The sequence below is a fragment of the Pleurodeles waltl genome, chromosome 5 (genome assembly GCF_031143425.1).
Source record: "Pleurodeles waltl isolate 20211129_DDA chromosome 5, aPleWal1.hap1.20221129, whole genome shotgun sequence".
Lineage (NCBI taxonomy): Eukaryota > Metazoa > Chordata > Amphibia > Caudata > Salamandridae > Pleurodeles > Pleurodeles waltl.
In genome coordinates this window covers 1,347,027,053-1,347,040,531 of record NC_090444.1, presented here as the reverse complement: position 1 = coordinate 1,347,040,531, position 13,479 = coordinate 1,347,027,053, and the positions used below count along the sequence as shown (strand labels likewise).

Sequence of the window (13,479 nt, the reverse complement as noted above, 5' to 3'; positions counted from 1 at the left end):
TGGACCCAAATAGCACTTTCGAGAAAAGGTATACAAAGGCTAAAGGTATGTGGTATTTCACACTAATGAGCAGTTTATGTGTAAGTACAGCAACAAAGTTAGATTACAGGCACAATGGTAATTTAAGAGACAATGCTGTATTAAGCAATAAAATGTCAGAATCGGGTAAAGTGCATAAACACTCAGTAAAGGCACAAAAGAAAGTGAGGGCTCAACTTTTCTTCTTTATTTTATAACACTTTTGTTAGAGTGATTCTTGGGTTTCATTTCAGCTTCTCTACAAAGTAACCATTCATGTGAAATCTCTGCATAATAAAATACTGCATACAATTGAATTTGATGTAAGAGCATGGAGCACTAGCAGTCTTGTGTTCTGTTAAGTACAATAGAGCAGCAGCTAATAAAGGACTACAGATCACCCACATTTGATAAGATGAGTTGTGCGATTATGATCCTAAAAAAACTATTTTGTGCCCTCTCTCCGATTCTTGTGCACTCCCTGCCTTGTCTGTTAGCCATCAGTATCAAGCACAGTGTTTGTTGGATGTGATCTGCACTGCTTATGGGGAAGGAGACTGATGAGCTCGACACAATTCTTACAGCATGTAGGAAAGGAGCAGCCAGGGCACTCCAAAGAAAATTATAAGTCCAAAATAGGTGGATTTGTAAGAGACACTTTAATCCTTAGTTGATAGACAGTTCCAGAATATTCAATTCCACATATGAAGCAGGAATATACGAGTTATGAAAATATTCAGAGTCCTCAAAATAAACAGGTATATACGAGTTACAAAAACAGCCAACACGTGTTTCGTCCTCACGGACTTTTTCAAGGCTGCAAACAAAGACAAATGGGAACTGTTTACAATTAATGGCACTACCATATGGTAGGTACATTTGAAGAAGAGTGTATCATGTTATACAAACATCAAGAGCGATAATGCAAAGAGTGAGTTAGCCTATATGGCGTGTAGAAATGTTCAAGGTAGAGATAACCCTTTAAGTTAAGACATTGCATATATTTGAGAAGAAGAAAGAACGATAGGAAATCACCCTATGTGCAAGAAAAAAGATTTAAAGCCGTTCTACTGATACTAAGGGAGTATTATAAGAAAAACTGAGGAGTGGGAGACCAAATGATCAATAAAGACGAGATGGTTGCAGAGGAGGATGTGCTTGTCCACCACAAGGTAAAAAAGATATCATCGAGCACCGAGTGTGTATAAAAGTGAGACAGGCAGTGCCTGTAGAATTATTAAATTACCTCAAAGAAAAACTGAAAACAAGGTAGCTGATGTGCTTCTGTAGGGAATCCAAATGGTGAGATTTTCTCTGGGGAGGAGAGGCAAAATGGGAGAAAACGCACAGTTACTGAAGAGTTATTCTCAGGAGCGCGAGTAGGAAATAAGGGAATGTTAAAAAAGCAAAGTGAGGTAGGGAGGTAAGGTGATGATAAACCTACCAGGACAAAACCAAGTCCAAAACGGTAAAAGTGCGTCCCATCAGTGAAAGGGACCAATATTCCTCATATATAACAGTTCTGTAATCAGTGGTATGTCCGCAGTGTAGGAAAAACCATGGTTGAAGGTCTAAGTAGACCCTACCTATAAAAGAGGACCGAAACAAAAAAGAGAAGAAGAGAGACGCGATGTCGTGTGTGAGAGACAAATGGAAAAAGAGTCATAAATAATAAATGCCTCATAATAGACAAATTTAAAATATGTAAAAGGCCCTGTCCTGGTTTGTTTAGGACGTAATCCAGGAGGAACGGGCTGGCGACAAATAAACACGTGCGGGGAAAGAAATTTAAACCCCCTATCTATGTGGCACAATACGCAACGTGTATCAATAAGGCCACTGCAGAGTATGAGTGAGCAAAATAGAATTAGGTGTTTCCCAGAATTACCGTGGAAACGACCAAACTATAGGGAAGAAAGTTAAGAGTTGGGCTGGTATGTTTGAAAGGGAAAGACCAAAGAAAGTGTCTGGTCGGGGAAGCCGAACCCCGCAATATAATCCACTGGGAAAGTCCCCTGTTCTCTAAAAAAGCGCTAACATTTAAATAATTTAAAGGAGAAAGGCAGGTCTTTCTCCCTTACCTGTGCCACCCCGTAATTCCGGGGAACCAAAGGCAGACGACGTGTATAATGCCTCGCAGCGCCTGATAACGCTGCCGTGTTCTTACGAGAAGACGGAGGCCATTTGAGCGTGAGCGTCTATAAGCGCACACTCTAAAAAATAAAGAAAGGACTAAACACTTGATGGCAGATAAAGAGTTCTTGGTATCACTACTTAGAAAACGGGCGCCATATTGGAGTGTGTCTAAGGCGACAAAGTGGACCAAAACTGCGTGAACTCACATACAGAAAAACCGTGAAAAAGGTGTGTTGTATTCAAAAGAAGCCCCAAGGTTGAAAAATATGCACTTTAACAGTACAATTCTTACAGCAACATTCAGATCTATGGTCTAGTGGTCTAGTGGTCTAGTGGTTACCTGACTCTGACACCCTGATATTCAGCCAGAACAAGTCCACAGAAGTCTAAGGGAACCCCCTATTCCAGGAACCCCAACAGATTTACAATATTCTAGCCTCCAGAAGCGTTAGAAAGACCAGTGCCACTCTCCTGGAGACAAGGTCCAACAGAGGTCCTGTTAGAAATGGGGCAGGGGTACACACCCAGTCCAAGTAGGTACCACCACTCTAGACACAGTAAGTCAGATACACACAAAAAAATAACCTGTGCTCACCCTCTGATAGCTTGGCACAGTGCAAGCAGGTTTATCTAAAGAGGCAATGCGCAAAGTATTTGTCCAAAATACACACAGTAACACAATGAAAACACCACAAAAACACTCCACATCAGGTTAGAAAAATAGATTATGATTTTATATATATTTTAAGATCAGAACAATAGAAATCAAATGAGTAGAGTTCGAGATGTGAATTTTAAAGCAATAAAAGAGTTCTAGCAATTGGAAGTAAATAGTGCTTTAGGGATTACTTGAGGTCACAACGCAGCAAAGTCAACAGTTCAAGCCGAATGCGATGGAGCACCGGTCAGGTACAGGAGCAACACAGGCCCAGGGAACAGTGTACATTGATCCTGGTTGCAAGCATGAGATGCAGGGATGATGCGTCTGTAGATGTGCCAATATCACTCCTGCAGTGGAGGGGTTGCAATGATTTTCCCATCCGTTGATGGTGGTTCACTGGTTGCCAAAGATGAGCATCGAAGCTGCGATGCATTAATTCTGAAGCCAATGCGCCAGGTTTCTCCAGGCTGGCAAAGTGTGCTTCGATCATCATTCGGTTGCGGCGATGCAGTGGTTTAAGTGCTGTTTTGATACCGATGCAGTGGGTGCTGCTTACAGCAGGCAGGGGATGTGTTGATCAATGCAGCGGTTCCAGAGGTGCTGCTTGGGCCCCAAGTGTGATGTGCTGATTTTACTCTGGCAACAGGAGTAAAATGCATGGGCAGCCGCTTCCAGCAGGCAAGAGATGCTTCGGTTTCACTGATGCAAATATTTAGGTTCACTTCCAGTGAACCAGGCATAGTAGCAGGGGTATAGACTTTGATATCCTTGAGTCTATAGAAAAAGAAGGCAAGTCATCAAGCCTTTGGAGATCACTTTGGGGTACAAGGTAGAGTTCAGCTTTCCCTCAGCAAGGTCAGACAGCAGCAAGGCAGTACAGTAGAAAAGCAGTCCTTCCAGGTCAGCAGTCCAGCAGAGTGGCCGTTCTTGATGCAACACAGAAGTTCTCCTGACAGAGTCCAGTTGTTGGTCCCAAAGTGTCTGATTTGGTGGGGTTAGAGACCCAGTAGTTATAGCGAAATGTGCCTCTAAAATGGGGATGACTCCAAAGAAGGGTCTTTGAAGTGTACAGGTATTCTTTTTTCCTCAGACCAGGATCCAGACTATCAGTAGGTGGTAATCAGCCCTTTGTGTGAGACAGCACTGCCTATTCAGGTGTGGCAGCCCACCTCCTCCTTTTCTGTCCAGGAAAACCTATCAGAATGCATATGAATGCAGATGAGCACTAACAGATGCCTAACCTTCCTGTGTTTGTGGCGGTCTAAAGGAAATGCATAAAGTGTAGCTGTCATTCACCTCAGACGTGTACTGGAGGCGGGCTGCAGGCACACGGAGCTGTAAGAGGAAAGAAATGCCCACTTTCTAAAAGTGGCATTTCTAAAACAGTAATATTAAATCTTAATTTTCCTGTAAAGATAAATTATCATTACCATTCTAATGATGTGAAACATGACATAGCTACTCCTTCTGAATCAGAAATTCCCAATATTCACCTATGAGAGGGGTAGGCCTCACAGTAGTGAAAAACTAATTTGGGTGTTTTCACTACCAGGAAATGTAAAACTTAAAAGTACATGTCCTACCTTTTAGTTACATAGCACCCGCCCTATGGGATACCTAGGGCCTGCCTTAGGGTTGACTCATGTGTAATTAAAGGGGAGTCTAAGGCTTGGTAAAAAGTTTACACTGCCAAGTTGAAATGGCAGTAAACTAAACATGTATGCTCTGCAGTGGCAAATGTGAGACATGTTTAAAGGGCTACTTAACTGGGTGGCACAATCAGTAGCACAGGTCCACTAGTAGCATTTAAAGTACAGGCCCTGGGTATATGCTATATGACTTTACAAGAGACTTACAAGTAAATTAAATATGTAATTTGTGTATACAACAATGTTACCATGTTTTGGTGGAGAAGCACATGCACTTTAGCACTAATCAACAGTGGTACAGTGCTCAGAGTACTTAGGCCGCCAAAAAGAATCATCAAAAATATAAGGCAAGCAGGCAAAAAGTGCTCCTAAGTCTGGCAGGTCTAACCCTTCCATAAAGTGCAAGTCCAGAGTTTCCTTCTACTCCAGACAGGTGTTTGTTCATGTGGATCCTTTCTCTTCTGCAGTTCTCTCTCCTTCTCAAAGTATCTCTCTTGCATGGATATAAAAGTGGGGTTCTAGGAGATAGGCCTCCACCATATTGCACAGTGTGTTGGGTCATTTTAAAGATGACAAAGTAAAGTGGGTGCCTACATAAACTCTTCATATTGCATCGTATTGCCCCATCCGTAACTGACACAGCAAAGCTGGTTTCTTCGCTACCAGGCTTCAAAGAGGTGTGAGTGGTGCCTGAGTCTTGACTGTTCCCCTGTTGTCCCAGTGGGGAAGGAATGCACAGAGATTTCAGTGAAGTGTCAGTTAATCAATATATTCAAACTTCTTTCCTATCCTTTTCCTCCTCCAGGAGAAGTCTAATCCTCTTCCATTTGGGACCAATATTGAGGAGTGACTTTGATCTACCTGCTGACGCAGCCCAGCAGGGTAGTTCAAAGCCTGAATAACATTAAAGGATGGCTCTAAGAAATATTGTACAAACCAGTGTATGTGGAGAAGTGCAAATATAACTAAACTAAACTAGATTTGCACCAGATCATTTTTAAACATAGGGAAAGCTTTATTAAAAATCTCTCAATGTTGAGCTGATCCAAATAATGATTTTTGCAGGTTTGTATGTGTAAAGGCACCCCAGACTTATAGTAAAGCACTGCAGACTAAAACTCCAAACAAAAGAATATGGAATATTTCTTTTTGGTTGCCCAATTGAATTACAAGTAGATGTCAGAGGTGAACTCCGCTCCGCTTGCCAAGTCTCCAGAGTTTTTCCCACTGCACACTCCGCTTAGAGCGGAGAGTTCCAAAAAACTCTGCGAGCACGAGCAAGGAAAATCTTACTCCCGATCACCTCCTAGTGAGATTTCTCTACGGGAGGTCACGGATGCTCACTACCGCTCGCGTTGGGAAACCTTCCATTTGCATTGTGGAAGCTGCTGCTCGAGAAGAAAATGTACTCGAGCGGTAGAAAAGAAGTAGCACCCTCTTGCGCTGCGCTGGGCGTTGTGCCCTTTGAGCTCCGCAGAACTCTGTGAACTCTGTCCAGGCCTAATTACAAGGCCTAGAATCAAAATCTCTGGTGGGGTGGTGAGTTACGTGAGTCAAAACCCACTTTGCACTGTTTGATCTGCTGATATTTGGGTTATGTATGATTATTAGTTTACAAAAGTTAGATTTCTCAGATTTCTGGTTGCCCTGGACGGTTTGAGAGACACATGAGAGTATCCAGGTTGGAGGCAAAATGTTTTTGATGCATCTTAAATTAGGTTAATTCTAGCATCAAGAGTTAATTGCTGCAGTTCTCTGAGTATAGAGGAAATGTAGGTTTCATGTTCTTGTACAAAAAACAACCCTAGCAGTAGAGTTGAGTGCATGTGGCAGGACCAGGGGGCATTTATTTTCATCAACGACCATGCCTTCTGGGCCTGCTGCGTGCCGCGTGGGAGGCAGACTCCAAACATTTTTAAAAAGTAAATGCCCCCTGAGCCCGCGGTGTGCTCCGTGGTCCCATTGTTTGTTGAAAGTTAATGCCCTACAAGGTGCCCTCAGGGTGGCAGGCCTGGATGCATTTATTTGTGTCAAATTTAGGGCTTGCCACCCATGGGGGACACGAATGGCCCAGGGGCAGTTTAAAAAAAAAATGTCTAAGGCTAGCCACCCATTGGGCAAATGGCAGACCCAAGGGGCATTTATTTTTATCAAATTCCCCAAAACCTAATAAAAATAAATGCAAATAGCAAAATAAAGTGCTGTAAAAATGCCACAAAATGTCCATATGTGTGCAGTATGATTTCCATATCTGTGACACAAAATTTGCTAATCCATGATGCAATATCCAGAGGGGTATGAAAGTAATATCTAAATGGAATCAGCAGAGAATTAAAGGCTACTAAATGAGGGTGATATTTATAAAGTCTGCCCAAGGAAAACAGTATGCTTAAAAACCTTTGTTGCAATAGGTTCATAATCTTTCCAACTAATGTATATTATTCCATTTACAGTTTCTTCACCTTTGAGAGACTGGCCAGCAATGGCTAACATTTTGAAAGGAGAGGCCTCTTAAAACCAGGAGCATAACTGTCAATGGTCCAGCAGGTGCAGGCAGCGCCATCAGGGCCAAGAAGAGTCCATTTAACCCTGTTTAGTGTTCTACTTTACTACCCAATCAAATGCCATGGGGCTTATTTTCCTTGTTTGTACTAAGCTCAAAGGCCCTCTTTCTATGGCAATAATTGCTTACAACCAAGATGAGAAGCTACCATAAATATGCTGAACCTCTGATCTTCGAAAGAAAGCCTTACCTCTTGCATATGAAACTGGGTAATGATGTCATGCCAATGAATTAGGGCACAACCAAGTGGCAACTTTGGTTGTACAGTTTTCTCCTTCAAAACAGTAACTCAAGCTATGATTTACTACGTTGCCCACCAAAAAAGGTACATAACATCAGAACCCTGCAAAGGCTCAAAAGGTGCAGTTATCATGGAATCAACCCTAAATGCAGGTCTTTAAGAGTAGAACAGATGGCATCAGAAGAAGTCTGTTCACTGCAACCTAACAAAGAAAATATCCGCTGTATGCCACCATACTGCAACACTTTCATAATGTTTACCACCTTTTCATACACAGGTGTCTTGTGCTCTTTCTTGGGGCATCTCACACAAAAACAACCAGCTTAGATGGATCATCCTAAGCAAATCAAACCCTTTTCGCCCACAAAGGGATAAAGTGCCTTCGCAAAAAAGAAATGAACAAGTTACTTACCTTCAGTAACACCTTATTTGGTAGAGACACTATCTAGCTGGAGATTCCTTCAATTAGAATATTTCTCAGGCATCTGACTGAATCAGAATTTTTTTTGCAGTCCCCTTGAATGCCAGTATGTGGCATTGTTCGGCCCTCATGGCATAGTCGGCTTCATCTGCATCACAAATGACATGCACAGTGTCTATATAGGCACCACATCAGAGAGCAGTTCCTTCTTTTCCATGCCATCAGTGAAGATCCGGATGAGCTCTCTTCAGTAAATTTTTAACTGAACTTTTTCAACCATTTTGTCTAATTCAACCAGTGTGTCTATTTTCTCCTGCTTTATAAAAAGGTTTCCTGAGGAAACCGAATAGTTTCAAACCTTGTGATGCCCTCATAGGCAAATACCTGTGACAGACCCCCAACTTGGAGCATCTGTGGTGCCCAGAACAGGACCACAACTCCACGGCTTGCATGGATTGTAGGAGCATGAACATGAAGGCCATCCATGAGCGGGCTATGAAGCTTCTTGCTGCTCGCCACACGACTCTGTACCACTCTAGGTCCCATTTGTGAGGGAGGACCCAGGACCATTCTTGGAGTCTCAAGTGCCAGTCATCATCATAATCCTGGACTTCGTCAGGGTAGATCCACAGGAAGAAGTCCAACAAGTTGAAGTGCTCTTCAACTTCTTGTTACAGGTTCCATTTTGTGGACGAGGTGCTTGTTTGACATCACAAGTCCAGGCCCTGCTCCCAGGTTGCCCCTGTGGAGCCTGACACTGGGTTCACTCTGCATTTCCCTGAGTTTCCCAGAGTCGGAGCAACCCCGGGCCAACTTAAAAATATTATGAGGCCATGAGTCTCATTTTTGAGAGGTTAAACCCTTCTGGAGCACCTTCAAGACCCATGGGATTGGAAAGGACTCTGATTGGGACTCCACTGATGAGTCTACAATGAGCACTAGTCGGGCCCCTAGAATAAGGATCCACCCTGGAAGCAACATCAGGACCTCCTTTGTGGACAGTTCCAGATACGGAGCTGGCCAGTGCTACCCAATATCAGTTCTGGAGCCAACCAGGCCCACATGACCTCAGTTGGAGATGGAGCCCTATCTCACATAAGAGTCCCTTGAGGAACACAACAGAGAGTGTTTGATGATCCCTATGGCTTTTTCCACACTGTAGTAAAGTCCATGGCTGATGATACCCAGACACCTCACCAGACACTAGCTTCCTCTCTCCTCTACAGTGGCTACTGAAGAAGAGGCTTTTTTGCAATGGTGTCCCGCGGGTGGCTGACCTCCTGGACCTTCAGCTACCCACAGTTGAAGTAAAGACCATTGTTCTGACAGAGGTGCTTCAGCCTGGGATAGCCCCTTCAGAAACCCTCCTCCCCTTCAATGAAGTCCTCACTGATGTCCTGCTTGGGGCCTGGGCCAAGTCTTGCACAGGCACTCCAGTGCACAGGACTATCTCCCACTGAGAGCCTGGTGGTCAAGATCTCAGCCTCCAAGATCAATCCTGGCACGTTCCCTACCACACCACTGGACAGGGAGTCCAAGAGGCTGGATACCTTTGGAAAGAGGAGTTTCTCTTTCACCAGCCTAAAACTGTAGTCAGTGAATGCCCTGTGCTTATTGTGCCTTTATGCTCATACTGTGTATGCTTATTGGGTCTTGATGCTCATACTGTGTGGGATATGGTTGTGCAAGTGCTGCGATGGTCTCGGGGGAGGCCGAGCCATATTCTCCTAAGCTATTGTGACAGGAGAGAGGCAACAAAGTTCACAATCAGGTGGGGATTGTATATGACCAACTCTCTGGGCACAGCCATTGCTTCCACAATGGCGTTCCAACATTACTCCTGGCTTTCCAGGAAATATCCAGCCATCTCTTATGAATATGTCCTTCAGTAGGACTCACCTTTTTGGTAGAATTGGTGACATCTCTTCCTGCCAGGGAGAAAATCACACTGCCTACTTTCTTTGCCTCACCTCATGCTACTAAGGAAGAGGACATACCCTACTGTCTGGACTCAAAAAGAGAATTGACTCAATCAGATGAACAAGTTACTTACTTTCATTAACACTTTATAAAGTAGAGACTCGATCTAGCTTCTGATTACTTACTGACTCTCCCTCCTCCCTGTTCTGAACTGTGGGGCACATTTACCAAATATTCATACAATGCAATGCAGCAAGCCACGTTGCTGCCCTGCACTGTGTGAAAGGGCAGGAATGCATCATATTTATTACTCTACCTAACCAGGGCGAAACCGGTCCTAGGTTGCAAGGGTTCCGGTTCAGGGAGGACCTGGCTTGGTAGTTCAGGCTTGACTGATCCCATGAGGAGCAGGGTCAAGACTAATTTGCATAGGGCTGGGTCCAAACTGAGGTGGCATGGTTGGCAAAAAATGTTGAATTGGGATCCAGCTGAGCAATTGCCAGTGACTGAGATCAATTCAAGCATTCCATCCCTCACCTTGATGTTTTTCTATGTAACATTATTCAATGCATTCCTACTCTCGGCCGGGTTGGAGCAAAACCTTCTGCCAAGAGCCAGTTTAGGAATTCTTGCACCATTGTTTAAGGGTGCCTGCGTTGTAGGCAGGACTGTTTTTGTACAGGAAGGAGAACCTTCCTGCAAAAAAACGATCCTCAGAGGCATAGTGGGCTGCAGAATGCAGAACACGTATAAAGAAGAAGCAATGAGGAGAAATAAAGGTATTTCTCTTTGTTGGTGGGGAGGCATTCAATCCTAACATATTCCCAGGTCTATCAGTGCTGGTAAATCTGGGAATGTGTCAGAATGCATTAGTGGATGTGTGGGAGCACCCAGGCTCCACCCAAGGAATGCATCCCTGCCACTGAGTAATTCAAGGCAGTGATTTGCCCCTCCTTGTGTTACTCTAGATTTATTAAATAACACAGGCCTGAGCAAGGAGGCCTTGCGTGGCTTGGTAAATCTCATTTTAAGTTTTGGTTCACCCTGCATACCTTTGAATAGCTCAGGGCAATGCAAAACCTTTCATAATTTTGGCCCAGTGTTTCTAACCTCACAGAGATCCTTCAGTACCACTCCTTGGCACATTTGTCATTCTACCTCAGTTTGGCTCCATAATTCTGATGAGGAAAACCAGTCATGAGCTGAGGTCAGCACGCTGGGGTGGCTCGGCTCTTATATAGGCTCTGCCGATGTCACTTCTAGCCTGGCCGGTGCTGATGACACCATACAGTGCCACCTACTTGTGCGCAAAATTTCCAAATCCATTCTGATGCCTGGTTTCTATCAGATGTGTCTTATCTTGTAGTCACTTTCAAATTTAAATCACCTTTGTGAGTAGAAACAATTGTCAAACTGAAAGTAGAAGAAAGTTGCCAAAGTGATATGTAACTGCGCAAATCATATGACAACCTGTTCACTATTGTTAGAAATGGGGTCTTTGGTTGACAGTCAGGTTGTTCAAGCAAGGACCCTCACTCTAGTCAGGGTAAAAGAGAATCACCCTCAGCTAACCCCTGCTTACCCCCTTGGTAGCTTGGCAGAGCAGTAGGCTTAACTTCAGAGGGCTAGGTGTAAAGTATTTGTACCAACACACACAGTAACTTCATGAAAACACTACAAAATGACACAACACCGGTTTAGAACAATAGGAAATATTTATCTAAACAAAACAAGACCGAAATGACAAAAATCCAACATACACAAGTCAAGTTATGAATTTTTAAAGATTAAACTCAAAAATAGCGCTTACAAACAAAAATGCTTAGATGAGATGTTAACACGGCGTCGTGACGGAGTCGTTCCCAACAAGCCGACACCAGCGGCGCCAGACACGGAGTCGTGTAGACCCCCAAGTACAGTACCTTTGGTGAAGAGTGAAAACAAACCGATGCGCGAAGTCGGGAATCGCGGCGTCTGTGCGAAATGTTGAATCCGTGCACTTCAAGCGGCGTCGGTCACGACGTGGTGCCGCAACTTCAACGGAGTCGCGGACTTCAGCGGGGCTGCTGCGGTGTCGGGCCTGCGAAGAGCGTCGCGTTCCAGCGAAGGTCACGGCGTCAGGTGCAGGCGGCGTTACCGGATTCAGCAGCGGCGTCGGTCCGAAGTCGATTTCCTTGGATTTCCACCAGCTTTCCTTTCAAGGGCCCAGGGACTGGATCGGGCACCACTTGTCAGAGCAGGAGTCTCTCCAGAGACTCCAGGTGCTGGCAGAGAGAAGTCTTTGCTGTTCCTGAGACTTCAAACAACAGGAGACAAGCTCTAACTCAAGCCCTTGGAGATTTCTTCACAAGATGGAAGGCACACAAAGTCCAGTCTTTGCCCCCTTACTCTGGCAGAAGCAGCACTGCAGGAAAGCTCCACAAAGCAGTCACAGGCAGGGCAGCACTTCTTCCTCAGCTATCAGCTCTTCTCCAGGCAGAGGTTCCTCTTGGTTCCAGAAGTGTTTCTCAAATCTGTAGATTTGGGTGCCCTTCTTATACCCATTTTAGTCTTTGAAGTCACCTTTCTTCAAAGGGGACTCACACCTACTTGTGAAATCCTGCCTTGCCCAGGCAAGTCATCAGACACACAGCAGGGGGTTGGAGCCGGCATTGTCAGAGGCAGGCACAGTCCTTTCAGATGAGAGTGACCACTCCACCCCTCCCTCCTAGCAGAGATGGCTAATCAGGAAATGCAGGTTACACCCCAATCCCCTTTGTGTCACTGTCTGGTGTGAGGTGAAAAACAACCCAACTGTCAAACTGACCCAGACAGGGAATCCACAAACACGGCAGAGTCACGGAATGGTTTAAGCAAGAAAATGCTCACTTTCTAAAAGTGGCATTTTCAAACGCACAATCTTAAAATCAACTTTACTAAAAGATGTATTTTTAAATTGTGAGTTCAGGGACCCCAAACTCCACATGTCCATCTACTCTCTAGGGGAATCTACACTTTAATCATATTTAAAGGTAGCCCCCATGTTATCCTATGAGAGAGACAGGCCTTGCAACAGTGAAAAACGAAGTTGGCAGTATTTCACTGTCAGGAAAAATAAACCACATTACTATATGTCCTACCTTACCCATACACTGCACCCTGCCCTTGGGGCTACCTTGGGCCTACCTTAGGGGTGCCTTACATGTAAGAAAAGGGAAGGTTTAGGCCTGGCAAGTGGGTACACTTGCCAAGTCGAATTTACAGTGTAAAAATACACACACAGACACTGCAGTGGCAGGCCTGAGACATGATTACAGAGCTACTTATGTGGGTGGCACAACCAGTGCTGCAGGCCCACTAGTAGCATTTGATTTACAGGCCCTGGCACCTCTAGTGCACCTTACTAGGGACTTACTAGTAAATCAAATAGGCCAATCATGGATAAACCAATTACATACAATTTACACGGAGAGCATATGCACTTTAGCACTGGTTAGCAGTGGGAAAGTGCTCAGAGTTCAAAAGCCAACAGCGACAGGTCAGAAAAAATAGGAGGCAGGAGGCAAAAAGATTCAGGATGTCCCTGCATAAGCAAAAGTCCAACAACTATCCTTTCTGAAGAAAAAGTCGAAGGACCTACATCTTTTAAATTCTGCAGTTAGGTATAGGTTTAGGTTTAGTGTTGGATTGGTGTTAGATATAGGTTTAGGGCTAGGGTAAGGATTATAGGCAGAGAAAAAATAAGGTTTTGTGTTAGTAAAGTTCTAGGTTTGCACTTATATTTAGGTGCTCATTTAAAGAAATGACAGAACTGGAAATCTTCAATTTTTTTATCAGAAGCACTATACATGAAGCATAATTCTCTAGCTGAATTTACTCTACCATGACGAT

General features: G+C 44.2%; 1 protein-coding gene across 1 annotated transcript in view; it reads right to left on the bottom strand.

Annotated features, from left to right (window-relative positions):
* Positions 1-13,479, bottom strand: part of ME1 (malic enzyme 1) — a 1,525,515-nt gene that overhangs the window by 800,868 nt on the left and 711,168 nt on the right. The window lies entirely within an intron of this gene.